The sequence below is a fragment of the Macrotis lagotis genome, chromosome X (assembly GCF_037893015.1).
Source record: "Macrotis lagotis isolate mMagLag1 chromosome X, bilby.v1.9.chrom.fasta, whole genome shotgun sequence".
NCBI lineage: Eukaryota > Metazoa > Chordata > Mammalia > Peramelemorphia > Peramelidae > Macrotis > Macrotis lagotis.
The window spans coordinates 436,622,807-436,641,613 of record NC_133666.1 but is presented as its reverse complement, the minus strand read 5'-3'; the positions used below and the strand labels follow the sequence as shown (position 1 = coordinate 436,641,613).

General features: G+C 36.0%; 1 long non-coding RNA gene across 1 annotated transcript in view; it reads right to left on the bottom strand.

Annotated features, from left to right (window-relative positions):
- Nucleotides 1–2,364: 2,364 nt before the first annotated feature.
- The window catches only part of LOC141498741 (uncharacterized), a 103,784-nt gene continuing 87,341 nt past the window's right edge, over nucleotides 2,365–18,807 (bottom strand). Inside the window, exons 2-3 of the long non-coding RNA XR_012471699.1 lie at nucleotides 8,850–9,044; nucleotides 2,365–3,078 (exon numbers count right to left, since the gene is read on the bottom strand). This is a non-coding gene — a long non-coding RNA (uncharacterized LOC141498741). The remainder of the gene's footprint in view (nucleotides 3,079–8,849; nucleotides 9,045–18,807) is intronic.

The window sequence follows — 18,807 nt, the reverse complement described above, 5'->3', positions numbered from 1 at the left end:
GAAGCAAGATTGAGATCAAGTGAATATATAGAAGGAATGGTCTTTTCAAAAATAAGATTCATCACTTTGTCAAAGGTTAGGACAGAAAATGGGGTGGGGTAGCATCATGAGTTTTTGAGATGAAGAGAATAAGAGAAGATGGGGTTTACATGGAATGTGATGACCTCATTTGTCTGTGTATAATTAGAGGCAAAGTCTTTAGCTGAGAGACAGATAAGAGAAAGAATGGGAGGATTGAAAACTGGAAGATAAATTTTACAATAGTTTCTATGGGGAGTAATCAATTAGGGAAGAATAAAAGAAATGACTTACTGCAGGAAAAGTACAGCCGGAATTGAATACAATAAATTTATAATATATTTAGGCAGAACTGTGACAAGTCTTCTTCCCTCTTCTTTCAGTAACTCATGAGTAGGAGTGGAAGAGATGGATTGTTGGGAGTAATCCAGAGTTGAGGTTTAACAAGAGATAAATAGAAACAGGATAAGAAAGTGAGTGGTTGAGGAGCAGAGAGCAATATAGAGCTAAAAATGTCTAACTATTGAATGGTAATTGGAAAAAATGAAAATATAATAAGAATATAATATATATATATATATAATATAATAAGAATAAGGGTAATGACATGAATATTATGGAGTGCATGGATTGAAGGTCTCAATGAGAGAAAAAGAGGTTTAGGAGGCATAAGGCAAACCAAGATGTAGAATGATGGAAATTTATGATCAAATTGAAGAGTGTCAGAACTAATTAAAGAGATTTATAGAGAGGATCAATTTGTAACCATCCCTGTATATAATTAAACTGGAGAGAGGAAGTGAGGCACTGAATTAAGGAGACTAAGGAATTGGGAGTTTTGATAATTGGATTCATATCCATACGATTATTAAAGTTACGTGAGTCAAGTGCTGATTTTCTTGTAAAATAAAAGATGATGACCAGCATATATCATTATTTAGATTGTGTAAAACAGGATGACTGAGTGGAATTCAAAGGAAAAAGGAATGGATATGGAAGATGTTGTAATGATAGAATTGATAATATCTAACCACTGATTAGATATGGAAGATGAAGGAAAGAGAATAAATGAGCCTGTAAACTTGAATTATTAGAACAAATGGTGGTACCCTAAACTAACATAGATAAATTAGGGGGATATAAGTTAAGGAAAACATAATGTTTCATTTTGGATATGTTGAGTTAAAAATATTCTACACAAAGGGCAGCATATACTTCAAGAAAGGTATGAGAAGAGAACAAATATGTGGTTATTGCTTGTTGAATATAAGTGGGGGTGGGAACATTTGGCTAGAAAGAACAAAACACTGCCCTAAAGACTCAACTCTGAAAATATGTCCATGTATACAGGGTGCCCAAAAGTTTTAATGCAATTCTAAACTATTAAAGTTCTGAGTTGCACTAAAACTTTTAGGACACCATGTTACAATTCCGGAGGATTTCTCAAAAGATGTACCAGAGATAACTTCATCAATCTTCAGATCATTAATACCAAGTAACACATAAAACAGATAAAGAATACTTGTAAAATGTGTTTGCCAATTCCAGGAGGGACATTATTAAGTGCCTACTATGTGCCAGGCTAGAGTACTAAGTGCTTTGCAAATATCAGCTCATTTGATCCTCAGAAAAACTCAAGAAGGTAGATAATATTATGGTCACCATTTTATAGTTGAGAAACTGAGGCAGACAAAGATTAAATGGCTTGCCCAGGGTCACACCAATAGTAAGAGTTTGAGGACAAATTTGACCCCTAATCTTCCTTATCTCAAGCACAGTGCCACCCAGCTACCCCATCTGTCTTATTCAAGATATCCAGTATAAATTCCAGTATGGTCCAATATAGATCCAGACACACTTGTTTGACAATGATGTGCTAATTACATCAAGATTCGTGACACTTCAAGTCCCTTAAATTATATTCATTATCATTTTAAAGTTAGTGGGAAAAGGACTGGTAAGGAAGATACATTTTCCTCTGCTCAAATAAGGTTTCAGATACTTAGTAGCTATAAAAGCCTGGGCAATTCCCTTAACCCTGGTTGCCTCATTGACCTCATCTGTAAAATGGGATGGAGAAGGAAATGACAAATCACTCTGATATCTTTGCCAAGAAATCCCAAATGGTGTTTTGAAAAATGGAGCATGACTGAAACTACACATATACATTTTTGTGCATCTATGTGTCAGTATATAGACATGTTTGCATGCATATGTGTTTGTGTGTACATGTTATATGGGTGTTGTTGCATTATGTGATGTTCATGTTAAATACATACTTATCTATATGTATGTGTGCCTATATACATATGTATGTATATAGGTGTATACATATGCTCACAAGCTTTGAATAGATAATGCAAATATATCATGAACTGGACTCAGAATTGAATGAAGGGAAGAAAATGGCTTGACATGCCTTTGATAAACTGTTCAATAATCCCAAACACACCAAGTTTCTCCTCCAAACAAAAAAATAACTTTTAATTACTGGTATTCTTAAACAAAAACCCAATTTTTAATATCCAGTATTCTTCCAGAGATTCTATTTGACTCCAAATCATAAAGCATCACAATCTCTGAGGAAACAAAACTGCATATCTCATAAAAGGCAACAAGTATGTAAATAGGTTATAATATATTACAAGTTATAAATTTGGATACAGATATCATTAGAGGAATGTACAGCTAGAAAAGAAGATGGGCTGAGTGAGGGATACAAATGGACAATCCACATGCTTCATTGTCAAGAGATCCTGAGGAAGGCCCTTAGCAAATATTGGTGCTGCTGTATTTTGGAGTTACTGGAGGATAGGAACAAGAATTACTTCCAGATGCCAAGATGGACTGTGATCTACATAAGAGAGGATAAATTAATAGAAATAATGAGATCAAAGAACTATTAAAATATAAAATATAAAAAAAACAGGCTTTGAATCTACTTCTTTCAAAGTCTTATATCCCCTAGACTTCAAAATTATGTGTCATCTGGATCCAGGTTACTGGGATCTCTTCATTATGGGCCATGTTGCTTTCTTCTTTCTTGTAATTCAGTCTACCCTGCAGGCAAACAAATGAAAAGAAATCTAAGGTGTTTTGTTTTGTTTTGTTTTTCATATAAACTCAATGTCCTTTACAACAGAAGATCCAGGTTCCAGGTGACATCTGATCCAGTTTCTGAGAAAAGATAACTTGTTCCCAAAATTCAGTCTGCTTTCCATTATATTTCATGACAAAATCTATGACCAACTAAGCCATTCACAGTCTCCTGATGCTTTTGAGGTTCACAAGGACTCAAATAGTCCAAGAGTTAGGGAAATTGGACTGGAGATAAATTGGACTCTACTCACAAATAAATTTTAAATATGGGGATCTAGATTTAGGGAGCATCACAAAGGAAATCAGCTCAAAAATATTTCTCAAGTCAACAAAAATTTCACCAATCAGGAGTAATATGCAATTAATAATGTCAGAGAGATGAGGCAGGCAGTAACATCTCAGCACATATCAGTCACTTGAAAAAATGAAAGATAGATCATTTACATTCCTATTCAAATTTTTCTTTCTTTCCAGAAATTTTTTTTTCCAACCAGACCTATTTCATTTGGCTTATGGGGATTTAGACTTGCTTATTTTGTGAAGGATGGCATAAATCCATCCTTATGGAGTACCTTTGATAGAATATATTTTCTCTTCTAAATGGTGGGTACCATTTAAAGGTTCATTTGGAGACCCAAATGTGTCACTATGTCCTGCCCAGCCCTCTCCCAATGTAAATGTGAATCAGATTTCCAATCTGCCTACTCCCTTCAAATAACATAATTCAAATTAGAAGGAGACTTGGAGACAATCTTGTACCTGCAACCTCATTTTACAGATGAGAAAACTGAAGCCCAGTGAAGTCTTGTAACTTTCTTCAGGTTGCATAAGTACTGAATGTTAGAAACAATATTTAAACTTGGTGTTTGACCCCAGAAACTTTGTTTTTATCATTCTGTTGTTCTGTCCTCTACCTACTCTTGTAAGCCTATGCTGGAGGGGATAATTATCTTAGTAATTTGCCAAAACCATATTTAGAGTCATCCTACAATTAATCTTTTCCACAAGAATCATTGTGGTGATAAAATGGAGCTAAGTAACCATCAATAGCTTATTTCCCAAAGAATAGGTAGTAGACTGCAACTTCAAAACATTCCCCTACTGGAGGTTTAACATTGTTCCCTTATATCCCTTATTTCTGACAGATTCCTATCACTTTATTCTTTTGCCCATTCTTATCAATTATCTCCCTAAAAATTCCCAAACATCTCTGACCCCTTGCTTAAATCTAAGTTGAGTCAGATGTATTTAAATATACTCTATATCCACATATATGTATAAACAAATCTTTGAAATACACTACTGTTTGGTTAACATCTGCTGTATCAGGCTTCATTTGCTAATAAATTTTGCTTGCAGTTTACTGGTACTTGAAAGGCCTTCTTTGAGCTAAGACAAACAAACCCAGAATTTTTTTCTACACACACACACACACACACACACACACACACACACACACACACAGCCTATTCAATCAGCTCCCATCAAAATAATCATCCTGATCTTAATCTCTGTTACTGCAGTCAAATTTACTGCTTTGCAGGAGGTTCTCTGCTTCACAAGACTTGTTTCTTCTCAGTTTTCTCTGGCTCCTTCAACTGGGAAAGAATTCCTTTGTATATAACTCCTGGACCTATAACCGGATGATTCTTCCTTCCAACCTTGATTTTCAGCTGCAATAGACACTTGTGATGTAGAGACTGGAAGTGCCCAGAGAGATCTCTTCTAAGCTGTCATTGCCTCAGCATTGAATCTATGAACTCCATGATGCTTTATATAAAATCAGGAGATTTTCTTGCTGTTTAGTCTTGTTTGTCTCTTTATTAACCTGAGAGGTTTGATCTTTCCCTCTCCAGGTAAGTGACTTGCCCAGGGTCATATAGCCAATGTCTGAGGATGATTTGGAACTTAGGAAGATGAGTCTTCCTAACTCCAAGCTCTATCCACTGGGCCACCTGGCTTCCCAGAAATAGAAGCTATTCATCATCAGTCTATATTCCCTGAATATCTAAACTTTAGCCCAAGTCAATAGGTATTCTTCTCCTGAGTGCTTAGTACATTTACTGAACAATTCTATTCCTTGCCCCCCCCCACGCCTACTCCTATAAAATGTCAACTACCAGAGGGTTAGTACCATTCCTTCTAAAGCTACCTTTCATCTAATCCATATTTATCATTTATGTCTATGTTATTTTTCCCAATTAGAAGGATGCAGTGAGCTTCTAGGGGTAGGAAACTGGAAGTTCTTTCTGGTTTGTGTCTGGCAGTGCTTTATAAAAATATTTGTTAAACAATTAATAGAAGTGGCTGTTACAATTTTGTCTTAGTACTTTCAGTCCCAGGCAGGTACTTAATAAACAGTTGCCGAATTAAATCAATAAAAAAAATTATTATACTGTACTGGTATTGCATAATTCTCCCGTGCTTCATTTGTACCACACCCCATGTCTCCATCCTTTCTTCCCTCCCACAAACACACATAGGAGGAAAGCAGAACATAATGCTATGCATATGTTTGCCCAGTGGGTTGCAGTAGCAGAATCTGAGACTTTTGGCATTACTCTTGCAACTAAGGCTCATCCTAGCCCACTATCCCAAAGTAGCCAGAATAGCCAAATATAGGAGAAAGGCTGACAGAGGAAGGAAGCAAAATGTTCATTTCAGGCAGATTCCTGCCCACATTCACATAGTATCACTCCCAAGAGAAGTAAAACAACCTTAAGTGTGAAAGTTGGAACCCTCTTACAAGTATCCTCTGTATCTATCATTAACAGTCTGCCTAGGAATGGGCAGCTAGGGACACCTTCCATGGGAATAAGAAGACTTATTTTTCCTTTCATGCTTAAGAGATTCTCATTAAAGAGAGCAGAAAGGGATTAAGTCAGAATATTAGTCTCCCAAAGGGAAAGCAGGGAAATGTGGATAATTTTGAGATTATAGTTTTGATTTATTAAATTTCTGTTTCATGGTGCCAGGAGATTTCCAAATTTCCATTCAAATCCAGAAAATGCCAACAAATTCCGCAAGGGAATTTTATTAGTGAAATGCTTACAAATACAATAATCAGGTTGCATAGTGGACAAAGTGATAGAATTGGAGCCAGGAAGCCCTGAGTTCAAATCTTCCTTTCAATGCTTATTATATGAATGGTCATGAATAAGTCATTTAACTACTTTCAGCTTCAACCTCCACCTCTGTAAAAATGAGTATAATAATAGCATCTTCCCTATAGGGCTGCTGTGAGAATTAAATGAGATAATATTTATAAATTGCTTTGGAAAACTTAAAGTACTAAATAAATATTAAGCTATTATTAGTAAGCCGGATAGTACAATATGGTACAGTACCATGGTACAGTGGAAAAAAGTAATGTTTTTCACAAATAAATGCAACCAAAATTAAAAGGAACGCAATTAATTGGAAACTTTTTTTGCAGCTACTGTTTCTGTTAAAAGACTAATTTCTAAAATAAAGAGAAAACTGAGACAAATTTATAAGAATACAAGTCATTCCCCCAATTGATAAATGATCAAAGGAGGTGAATAGGCAATTCTCAGATGAAGAAATTAAAGCTATCCTTAGTCATATAAAAATGCTCTAAATCACTATTAATTAGATAAATGCAAATTAAACACTACCTTACATCTTTCAGATTGGCCAATAGGACAAAAACGTAGAATGATCAGTGTGGGAGGGGATATGAGAAAACTGGGACACTAATGTACTATTTTTATTTTGGGATTTTTTTTGGAAGTCAGTGTGCCACTGAGCTGCCCCACTAATGTACTATTGGTGGAGTTGTGAACTGATCCAACCTTTTGGAACTATGCCCAGAGGACAATTAACTGTGGATATTCTTTGATCCAGTAATACCACTATTATGTCTGTTTCCCAAAGAGATCATAAGAAAAAGTAAAAAAAAAAAAAAAACAACTCACATGTACAAAAATATTTACAGCAGCTCTATTTGAAGTGGCAAAGGACTGGAAATTGAGGGAATGAACACCCATCAAAGTGGGTGATGACTGAACAAGTTATAGTTAATGAATGATATGGATTATTATTGTTCTATAAGAAATGAGGGGCAGCTAGTGGATAGAGCACCGGCCCTAGAGTCAGGAGTACCTGAGTTCAAATCTAGCCTCAGACACTTAATAATCACCTAGCCATGTGGCCTTGGGAAAGCCACTTAACCCCATTGCCTTGCAAAAACCTAAAAAAGTGATAATAATATTGAGAGGATAGACTTTGGGAAAAACCTCGAAAGACTTGCATGAACCAATGCTGAGTGAAGTGAGTAGAACCAAGTGAACAATGTACACATTAACAGCGGCATTGTGAAATAATCAACAATGATGGCCTTGTTCTTTTCAGCAGTATAATAATAAAAGACAATTCTAAAGAACTTGTGATGAAAAATACCACTCACATCCAGAAAAGGAACTATGGTATCTGAATGCAGAGTAAGCTTACTTTTGAATTTTTAATATTTGTTTTATGTTTTATGTTTTTCTCTCTAGTGGTTTTTTCTCTTTTTTTGTTCTGATTTTTCCTTCACAACATGATTAATATGGAAATGTTTTAACATAGTTATACATATATAACCTATATTAGATTTCTGTCTGCCAAGGAGAGGGGGGATGGAAGGGAGGGAGGGAGAAAAATGTGGAATTCAAAACCTAACAAAAATGATTTCTGAAAACTATTTTACATGTAGTTGGAAAAAATAAATTTATTAAAAATAAAAAGAAAACAAGAGCATAAGTCTTGGAGTCAAGAATACCTCAATTAGAATCCTGCCACAGCTATTTAGTAGCTGTATGACTTAATAGTTACTTAATCTCTCTCTCAGATAGCTGTTGTGAGAATAACACAAGTTAGCATAAATAAAGCATTTTGCAGACCTTAAAGTACCATATAAATGCTATCTATGATTAATACAAATAAATTAGTCAAACTTATAAGAATATAAGTCATTCCTCAATTGATAAATGAGCAAAGGATTTGAACAGGCAATTTTCCAATAAATAAATTAAAATAGTTTATAGTCTTATAGAAAAATCCTCAAAATCATAATTGATTAGAAAAATGTAAATTAAAAGAGATTATCATTTTACACCTGCAGATTGCTAAAATGATAGATGGGGGAAAGTGACAAATGCTGGAGGTATGTGAAAAAATTGAGACACTAATTTATTGTTGATGGAGTTATGAACTGATCCAACCATTTTGTAGAGTAATCTAGAATTATGCCCCAAAAGTTATTAAACTACCTGTACTCTGACCCAGCAATAGACTACTTGGTCCATTTTTAAAGATGATTAGGAAAAAGGAAAACAATATATATGTTCTAAAATATTTTAGTAGCTTTCTCTGTGGTGGCAAAAAGCTGGAAGCTGTAGGGATGCTTGTCAAGGGTGACTGGTTATGGTAAATGACTGTGATGAAATACTACTGTGTTATAAGAAATGATGAGTTCAATGATTTTATTTTACACTGAATATGGTGACTTTGTTGGTGGTACACAATATAGGACTCTAGGCTTCTCCCCTCATTACAAGGGTGCTGTAGGGTAAGGAGATGAATGGTACATGAGAACCCCAGTATAGGAACATAGTTTAAGCCTGTGAACTCCCCAATGGTCAGTCTCCTTTTTTGATTTTCTGCTTTACTTCTTGGAAGGCCATGAAGACCAAGAGGTCAAATACAAAGTTGCTAACTCATTGTCATACCAGGAAATGAGTTTGACAAAATGGTCATTGAGGGTACTACCAGCACCAGCATCAAAGGTAGAAGAGTAGGTATTACTGTTACAAGATACAACTTATTCTTCCGTGTAGCCCATGATATCTTTCAAAGGTTCCTTTGATGATTTCTTCACTTTCTTGATTTCATCATATCAAGTTTCTCTAGGTGATCAGTCAGACCTACAAAAGAAACATTGAGAGTGGAAACACAGAAGGTCATGCTTGTAAGCTTCCCATTAAGCTCAAGTATGACTGTACCTACAGACTTAGCAGCACCATGGAAGCAGGTGAGCTTTTAAATACTTTTATAAAATACATACTTTCCAGTACTATGCATGTCAGTACCATGCATTCCACACCACAGTTTGCCAAAGGGGTTATCTACTATCATCTGGGTAGCATTAATGACATAAAACACTATAAGGTCTTTCCATAATGCCAAAATTATCATGAGTGGTCTTGACTAAGAGAGTTAAGCACTACTGTACAGGAAGCATTATTGACAATTTTAAGGGAATTATTCTATTTCTCTTAGCTGATATCCATCATGAACATCAGGTCATCAGCAGAATTGGCAAAAATTATAACCTGCTTGACTCCATCCTTAAGTGAATCCCAGACTTTTCCATAGTAGTAAAGACAGATGTAAACTTTACAATATATTTAGCTCCAGTATCTCTCCTTTTAATATTGGTGGGATCCCATTCATGGAAGAAGGCATTGTCTTTTCTATTGATCACCAACTTTCCATTCTCAGCCTTGGCAATGCCCTTAAACTTGTCATGGGTAAAACTATATTAAATCATATAAACCAAGGAGCTGAGGTCAATGAAGGGGTCATTGATGGCCACACTGACCACTTCTGAGTTGAATGCAGCCCTGCTCACCAGGAGCCCAATATGGCCAAATCCATTGACTCCAACCATCATTTTGTTTCAGTTATGTAACTGAAACAGGGGATCTTGGCATCAAACTTAGGAAGTTCAATGATTTTAGAAAAAGATGGAAAGTCTAGGCCAAAATACTGAGGAGTGAAAAGCTCAAAACCAAGAGATTATTGTAAACAGTAACAATAATATTGCTTTAAGAACAATTATGAATGAATGTTATTTTGACTATTATATACCCAAATTAGCTATACAGGACATGTAAAGACAATATCTGCATTCAGAGAATTGAAGTATGTGAGAATAATTTTACACATATACCAATTGTGTCTAATGGTAGCCATCCCTAGGGTGAAGGGGGGGGGAAGAAAAAAGAAAAAAAAGAAATATACATGATAATTTTGTTGTATATTGAAAGAAACAGCAAGTTGTGCATAGAAGATTTGCACTTCCATTTGCAATAATCTTTTTTTATTATACATGCATGAAATGAAGTAATGTGAAGTAAAACTTAAAGGTAAGTTGAAACCAAATTATGAGTGACCTTGAATGCCAGGCTAAAGGCTATCTAAGTGAAAGAAGGCAGTAAGGAAGCTGCAAGCACTTTTAGGTGATTGGTCAAAAATATTTCTTAAAGTTATATAACTAGCCATTCTAATAACCATACCACATGGAAAATTACTCTCAAAGACTGTTAAAGTCAAATTCGGGGTGGGCGGGGTGAGAAACTTATGGATATTATTTTGTGGAAGCAAAAAGATATTGAAGTGTTTCTCCATGGATGGGAAAGCATGTAGTGCTTTCTTATTTTAACTAATTATTCCTGATAATAAGGTACTAAGTTCAGTTATTTCTCTGGTGCTGAAGGGCTATAAGTGCAGTGAGAGCTTCTGAATTTTGGCACTCTAGGGAAAAAACCCCAACTGCCCCCACTTAGTTGTGACTCTGCTAGAAGCCATGGCAGAGTTTGGGGACATACCCATATTAAAGGTATTTTGTACTTTTAAAGTTCTAGAAATAATTAAAGGGTACATAAAATATCTCATCTTATAAATAATTTTGAGATTGAAGAGAACTTCTAACTTAAAACAAAGCCTTTCCAAATGAGACACTGCTGTAATGTAGCTATGCCTATGTTTGAGGGTTTGTTCCACTGAATCTCTACTGTGTCCATCAATGTATTCTAGTATCTGAAAACCACACATTTATCTTTGACTGTGCATTAAGTAATTTTTTTAAAGTACAGGGAACCATAGTATAGGAAACCCCAAATTTCCATGATGCTTCGAAGGAATACTTGAAACAAGAATTAAGGAGTAAAATCAGAGTAGGTCTTAAGAAAAGAGGTTATTTCCCCCCCGCCCAAGAACCAGTATTTTGTCACCCAAAAAAGTATTATACAATATGTCACCACTGAGAATCTTGATTACTATCAGTAATTTTCAGTCTTGATTACTATCTTTGGATATCAATATAACTTCCTAAATAATTCACCAGAAATCACATTTTTAGTCTTGATTTACTTTAAAAAAAATTAAAATTGCACATGAGATCTATGTGCAGTCCTCACAATGAAGGCCTCTAGTCTGTGAAGATGTAAATAGGTAATTATGTGAGGAAATTATTAGCTTTGGGCATTCTTCCAGAGAAGCTGCTGGTCTCCATGTGAGACTGGCAAGAGTCAGAGCCAGGTGGAATCAAATGTTCTGCACATTGCTGAAGGGGTAGTATAGTGATTATATTTAGATCTTGGACATCAGGAAAATGGCACATCCCCCCAACTAGCAGAGATGGTTCTTCAATAGACTACAGAGTCCTCAGCAAGTTTACACTGAGGGTCTGAGTTATATCTGTACATAAAAATGTCAAACATGATTAACTAAATATTTGGCACATGCTCCTGTCTTTTAGAGCAGCCCCCTTGCCAATGGTGCCTAGGGCATGCTACATAGTGCGTGATCTATCATAGTATGGTAGAAAGAGGAATTAATAGAACTTAGTTCTCATATCTACTCTGCCACTACTTTATGCATTCTTGAGTCTAATAAAGAGAAATATAGTTTCCAGAATGAGGAAAGGGAGAATGATGTTGTATTGTAGGGGAGTTGGCTAGGATACCCTTGATCAGTTTTATGATGAAATCACATTAGTGTCATTATAAAAGAGACATTCGCCTTGTCTTCTACTTTGTATGTTGTATAGTATATGTTAGATGAAATGCAAATACATATTTAAATCTTATCAATTTCAAAGTATGAAGGCATTTTTCTTTGTGAAATTAAAAGGGCAGTTTGTTGTCCACTGTTCAAAGAAAAACCATTCCTCAATGGTCTAAAAACAGTCTAAAAACTATTCCTTGATTAGTCTTTTTAAAGAAATAACTTTCCAGTCCTGAAGAGGATTGAGAGAGGGAATAGCTATAAGGACCCCTGGCTGTCTTGAGGGGAACTGAGGAAGAACTAAATCCTTTTTTTAACTTTTCTTAATTTACATTTTATTTATTTACACATTATTAAAATAGTCTTGTTGTAAGAGTAAACATAACCCACACACACAAAAATAAAAAAATCTCATGAGAAATAAAGTGAAAGAAAGAGGGAAAAAAATGTGCTTCATTCTGTGTTAGGATACCATCAGCTCTGTCTCTGGGGTGGATAGCATTTTTTATTATAAGTCCATTAGAGAAGCTATTTCCATATTTTTCCACAGTTTTCCTGTTGCTGATTGTAATTCCCTCCAGCCATTCCTCCCTACTCCCATTTATTATATTCTCTCTCTCCTTTCACTCTGTCCCTCCTCAAAAGTGTACTATGGGACAGCCAAGTGGCATAGCAGACAGAGCACTGGCCCTGGGGCCAGGAGGCCCCAAGCCTAAATCCCAACCCAGAGACCCAACAACCAACCAGCCACATGGTCCCCAATAGGCCACCCAATTCTATCACCTTGCAAAAAGGTAAAAAAAAAATGGTTGTATCTGATTACCCTCTCCCATGATCTACCCTCTCTTCTATCATCTACATCCCCCCTCCACTAGCCCTCCCCTCTCATCCCCTTCCTCTCCTTTTTCCTCTAGATTTCTATGCCCTATTAAGTATATATGTTACTTCCTCTCTCTCAGACATTTCCAACAAGATTGAAGGCTCCCTTTCCCCCTCACTTGCCTCCTTCTACTCCATTGCCAAAGCTTTTTCCTTGACTCTTTTACATGAAATATCTCAGCCCATTCTACCTCTCCTTTCCCTTTCTCCCAGTACATTCCCTTTTCACCCATTGACTTCATTTTTACAATATATTATACCTTCAAATTCAGCTCCCTCCGGTGTCTTATCTAAATATGCTCCTTCCAATTGCTCTATTAAATGAGGAGGTTCATATGAGTATTATAAATATCATCTTCCCATGCAGGAATACACACACATTTCAACATCATTAAATTCCTCATGATTTACCCTTCTTGTTCACCTTTCTATGCTTCACCTGAGCCCTATACTTGAAGATCAAACTGTTTAGCTCTGGCTGTTTCAAAAACAACATTTGAAATTCCCTTATTTTATTGAATGTCCATCTTTTCCCCTGGAAGAGGATATTCAATTTTTCTGTATAGTTGATTCTCAGTTGTATTCCAAGCTCTTTTGCGTTCTGGAATATCATATTCTAAGCTCTATGAGCCCTTCATGTGGATGTTGCTAAATCCTGTGTAATCCTGACTTAGCTCCATGATATTTAATCTGTTTCATTCTGGCTGCTTGTAATATTGTCTCTTTGCCCTGGGAGTTCTGGAATTTGGTTATGATATTCCTGGGGGTTATTTTTTTCCTTTGGATCTCATTCAAGGAGAAGATCGATGAATTCTCTCAATTTCAATTTTGCCTTCTGCTTCTAGGATATCACGGCAATATTCCTGTAGAAATTCTTTAAAAATGAAGTTAAGGCTCTTTTCTGATTATAACTTTAAAATTTTCTCTCTTAGGTCCTCCATGGGACCAAAGTAATTTCTTATGGTCAGGTTCCTTTTTTCAGTTTACTCATTTCCCTAGTCTTTGCCCTGGTTTGGGGGTGCTATCCAAGCTTTTGAGTGACACCCCCACAAGGACCCTTAGTTCCTTCAAGGTCTTATGAGAGACTTTTACTGCTTTCCTAGCCTGTGTTTTGGTCTGTGGATTACCACAAGCACACCTATCTGCAATGTTGCTGTGAGGAGGGTCCCTGCTCTGCTATGACAGTATGAGGGCCCAGACTGTGACCAGGGTCTAAATATTGAGCAAACACAAGAGTCCTGTCCCAGGGACAGAGGAGAGACCTTGACAGTATCCCCCCACCCCCTTATATTTCATGGGTTGAGCACTCTGGGAAGAGGTGCTGGGCGTCTACCTGCTGGGTGGCTCTGTGGACCTATTTCCATTTACTAGGATCTGGGCTGCACTGAGGACTGACTGTACTGAGGGCCATGGCTTCACTGAGGGCCATGCTGGTCTGGGCTCCATGCTCACTATGACAGAGGTTTATTTTCCTGCTGATCTTCCAAGTTGTGCTTGGTGTTTCCTGGGTTGGCAGGTCAAGAAACTAGATCTGCTGCCACAATCCAGTGCTACCAGGGACCCAGGCACTCCATGGGCTATTCCTGAAAGGCTGGAGCTCCTTTGCTCCAGTTCATTGATCCTGACTGCACTGCCGCCTCCTCCAACCACATGGAACAGAGTCTTCCCATGATCTTTCAAGTTACCTTGGGCTGGAAAATTGCCTCACTGGATTTTTCTGTGGATTCTGTCTCTTGAAAATTTAGTTAGCATCATAATTTTAAGATCTGGGGAATATTTTGGAACAGAGCTCCTAGGAAATACTGTCCTCATGCCACCATCTTGACTCCACCCAAGAACTAAATTCTTGAGAAGGAATCACTATTTTTTTTCTCATGTGCCTCCTTCAGAGGAAAAGTAGTTTGAGAGGAAGGGAAAGAAAATTCTTCTCCTTATCCCCCAGAATTTATAGAGCATGACAATAGAGTTATTCATTCAGTAGATCTTTCACTTAGCAGACTGTGGGTTCAAGAAGTCAGCCAATTAAAACAACTCTGAGGATCTGGCATTTGAGAAGAGAGGTAGTTATGGAGACAAGAAAGAATTAGTGCTTGAATAAAGAAGTTGAACTACAGAGAGAAGCGAGACAAGAGTCAAAAAGATAGTAGAAACAACCCTGAGGAAAGTGATCTCCAGAATGGAGGAGTAAGCTAAATTTGGCCTGAAGAGAGAATTAGCTCTGAAGAGAGAAATAGCTCCAGTAGAGATTCTATGCCTAAGATCAATGTGAGAAAAAGAATTAGGACCCTGTAGTGCCAGAGGAATGAGTTGCATGACTCTATGTATTTACTTGTGTGCCTCTCTTCTAGTATGTTCCATTCTTTCCCTCAGTGTTTTGCATATTTATGGAGAAAATGCACCTCAGCTTTTTGTTGGAAATATTTTGTGACTACTGCTCTTAAAAAGCTGACTTCATAAATGTTCTTACTTCCAGATAATTGTTTCTACTAACTATTAAAAGGTATGGACACTGCTGAGGGCTTGTTAGCTATAGTTTTTGAAATATGGACTCACAAGAAACCCCAAACCTGGGAAGTAGTCATACCTTTAGGAATCCAATCTGTGACTACAAGTGCAAAGTTGAGAAGGTAACAACAGATGACGTATTACATATGATTCTGATTTTTTTCAGTTTTTTTGCCTTCTACATGGGCAAATTTTGTTTTTGCTTAATTTTATTTCTAGATTTATAATTTCAACTGTGAGGGAATTCCAGGTATAGAAATTCTCCCTGTCAATTCAGATTGTTAACCCTCTATACCTCAAATTTTAGACAGTTTTCAGAGATAAGACTTGCACTCAGATCTTCTGGACTACAAATAACTGCTGCATCAAACTGCACTCTTCTTGTGAAGACAAAATGAGATAATAAATGTGAAAACAGGTTGGAAAAAGTTAAAAGCATCAAAATTATCCATGTCATCATTTTTTTAAAGATTTTGAAGTTTGAGTTTTACAATTTTTCTCCCAATCTTACTTCCCTCCCCCCATCCTGCCCCATGGAAAGCAATGTGTCAGTCTTTGTTTTGTTTCCATGTTGTACATTGATCCAAATTGAATGTGATTAGAGAGAAATCACATCCTTAAGGAAGAAACAAAAAGTATAATACATAACAAGATCAGACAATAAGATATGTTTTTTTCTAAATTAAAGGGAATAGTCCTTGAAATCTATTCAAACTCCACAGCTCTTTATCTGGATACAGAAGGCATTCTCCATTGCAGACACCCCAAAATTGTCCCTGGTTGTTGCGCTGATGGAATGAGCAAGTCCATCAAGGTTGAATATCAACCCCCATGTTGCTGATAGGGTGTACAGTGCTTTTCTGGTTCTGCTCATCTCACTCAGCATCAGTTCATGCAAATTCCTCCAGGCTTTCCCGAAACCTCATCCCTCCTTGTTTCTAATAGAACAATATTGTTCCAAGACATACATATACCACAGTTTCCTAAGCCATTCCCCAATTGAAGAACATTTACTTGATTTCCAATTCTTTGCCACCACAAATAGGGCTGCTATAAATATTTTTTGTACAAGTGATGTTTTTGCCCTTTTTCATCATCTCTTCGTGGTATTTCCAGGTCAAAGAGTATGCTCATTTTTGTTGCCCTTTGGACATAGTTCCAAATTTCTCTCCAGAAACGTTGGATGAGTTCACATCTCCACCAACAGTGTAATAGTATCCCAGATTTCCCACAACCAATTCAACAATGATCATTATCCTCTCTGGTCATATTGGCCAGTCTGATAGGTATGAGGTGGTACCTCAGAGAAGCTTTAATTTGCATTTCTCTAATAATTAATGATTTAGACAATTTTTCATATGGCTATGGATTGCTTTGATCTCCTCATCTGTAAACGGCCTTTGCATATGCTTTGACCATTTGTCAATTGGGGAATGGCTTTTTTTTTAAAAAATATGACTCAGTTCTCTGCATATTTTAGAAATGAGTCCTTTGTCACAATCATTAGTTCTAAAGGTTGTTTCCCAATTTACTACATTTCTTTTGATCTTGGTTACAGTGGTTTTATCAGTGCAAAAGCTTTTTAATTTAATGTAATCAAAATCACCTAGATTGTTTTTGGAGATGTTCTCCATCTCTTCCTTAGTCATAAACTGCTCCCCTTTCCATAGATCTGACAGGTAAACTAGTCCTTGATCTTCTAATTTGTTTATAGTATTGTTTTTTATGTCTAAATCCTGTAACCATTTTGTATCTTATCTTGGTAAATGGTATTAGGTGTTGGTCTAATCTAAGTTTCTTCCATACTAACTTCCAATTTTCCCAGCAGTTTTTATCAAAGAGAGAGTTTTTCTCCCAATAGCTGGACTCTTTGGGTTTATCAAACAACAGATTACTATAATCGTCTCCTGCTTTTGCACCTAGTCTATTCCACTGGTCCAGCACTCTATTTCTTAGCCAATACTAAACAGTTTTGATAACTGATGCTTTATAATATAGTTTTAGATCAGCTAGGGCTAGGCCCCCCTCTTTTGCACTTTTTTTCATTAAATTCCTAGAAATTCTTGGATTTTTATTTCTCCATATGAATTTACTTACAATTTTTTCTAATTCATTAAAGTAATTTTTTTAGAATTTTGATTGGTAGGGCACTAAACAGATAGCTTAGTTTTGGTAGAATTGTCATTTTTATTATATTAGCTCTACCTATCCATGAGCAGTTGATATTTGCCCAGTTACTTAAATCTGATTTAATTTGTATGAGAAGTGCTTTATGATTGTTTTCAAAAAGATTCTGAGTCTGTCTTGGCAAACAGACTCCCAGGTACTTTATATTGTCTGAGGATACTTTGAATGGGATTTTTCTTTCTAGCTCTTCCTGCTGTAATCTTCCTAGACATATATAGAGAAGTTGAGGATTTATGAGGGTTTATTTTATAACCTACAACTTTGCTAAAATTGCTAATTGTTTCCAGTAGTTTTTTGGATGATTTCTTGGGATTCTCTAGATATACCATCATGTCATCTGCAAAGAGTGAGAGTTTTGTCTCTTCTTTCCTAATTCTAATTCCTTCAGTTTCTTTTTCTTCTCTAATTGCTGAAGCTAACATTTCTAATATGATATTGAATAGTAGTGGTGATAGTGGGCATCCTTGTTTCACCCCTGATCTTATTGGGAATGCCTCTAGCCTCTCCCCATTAAATATAATGCTTGTTGTTCATTTCAGATAGATACTGCTAATTATTCTAAGGAACAGTCCATTTATTCCTACAATCTCTAATGTTTTCAGTAGGAATGGATGCTGTATTTCATCAAAAGCTTTTTCAGCATCTATTGATATGATCATATAATTTCTGATAGGTTTGTTGTTGATATAATTGATTATACTAACAGTTTTCCTAATATTGAACCAACTCTGCATTCCTGGGATAAATCCTACTTGATCATAATTTATTATCCCAGTGATAACTTGTTGTAATCATTTTGCTAAGATTTTATTTAAGATTTTTGCATCTATATTCATCAGGGAGATAGGTCTATAATTTTCTTACTCTTTTTTAACTCTTCTTGGTTTAGGTATCAGTACCATATTGGTCTCATCGAAAGAGTTAGGCAGGATTCCATATTTCCCTATTTTTTCAAAGAGTTTATATAGAAATGGAACCAATTGTTGCTTAAATGTTTGGTAGAATTCACTTGTGAATCCATCAGGTCTGGGGATTTTTTCTTAGGGAGTTCAATAATGGCTTGTTGAATTTTTTTTTCAGATAGGCTTATTTAGGTATTTAATATCCTCTTCATTTAACCTGGGGCAACTTATATTTTTGTAAATATTCATTCATTTCACTTACATTATCAAATTTATTGGCAGAGTTGGGCAACATAATTTCAAATTATTACTTTAATTTCCTCCTCATTGGTGGTGAGTTCACCTTTTTTTCATTCATGATATTACCAATTTGGTTTTCTTCTTTCTTTTTTTTAATCAAATTGACCAGAGATTTATCAATTTT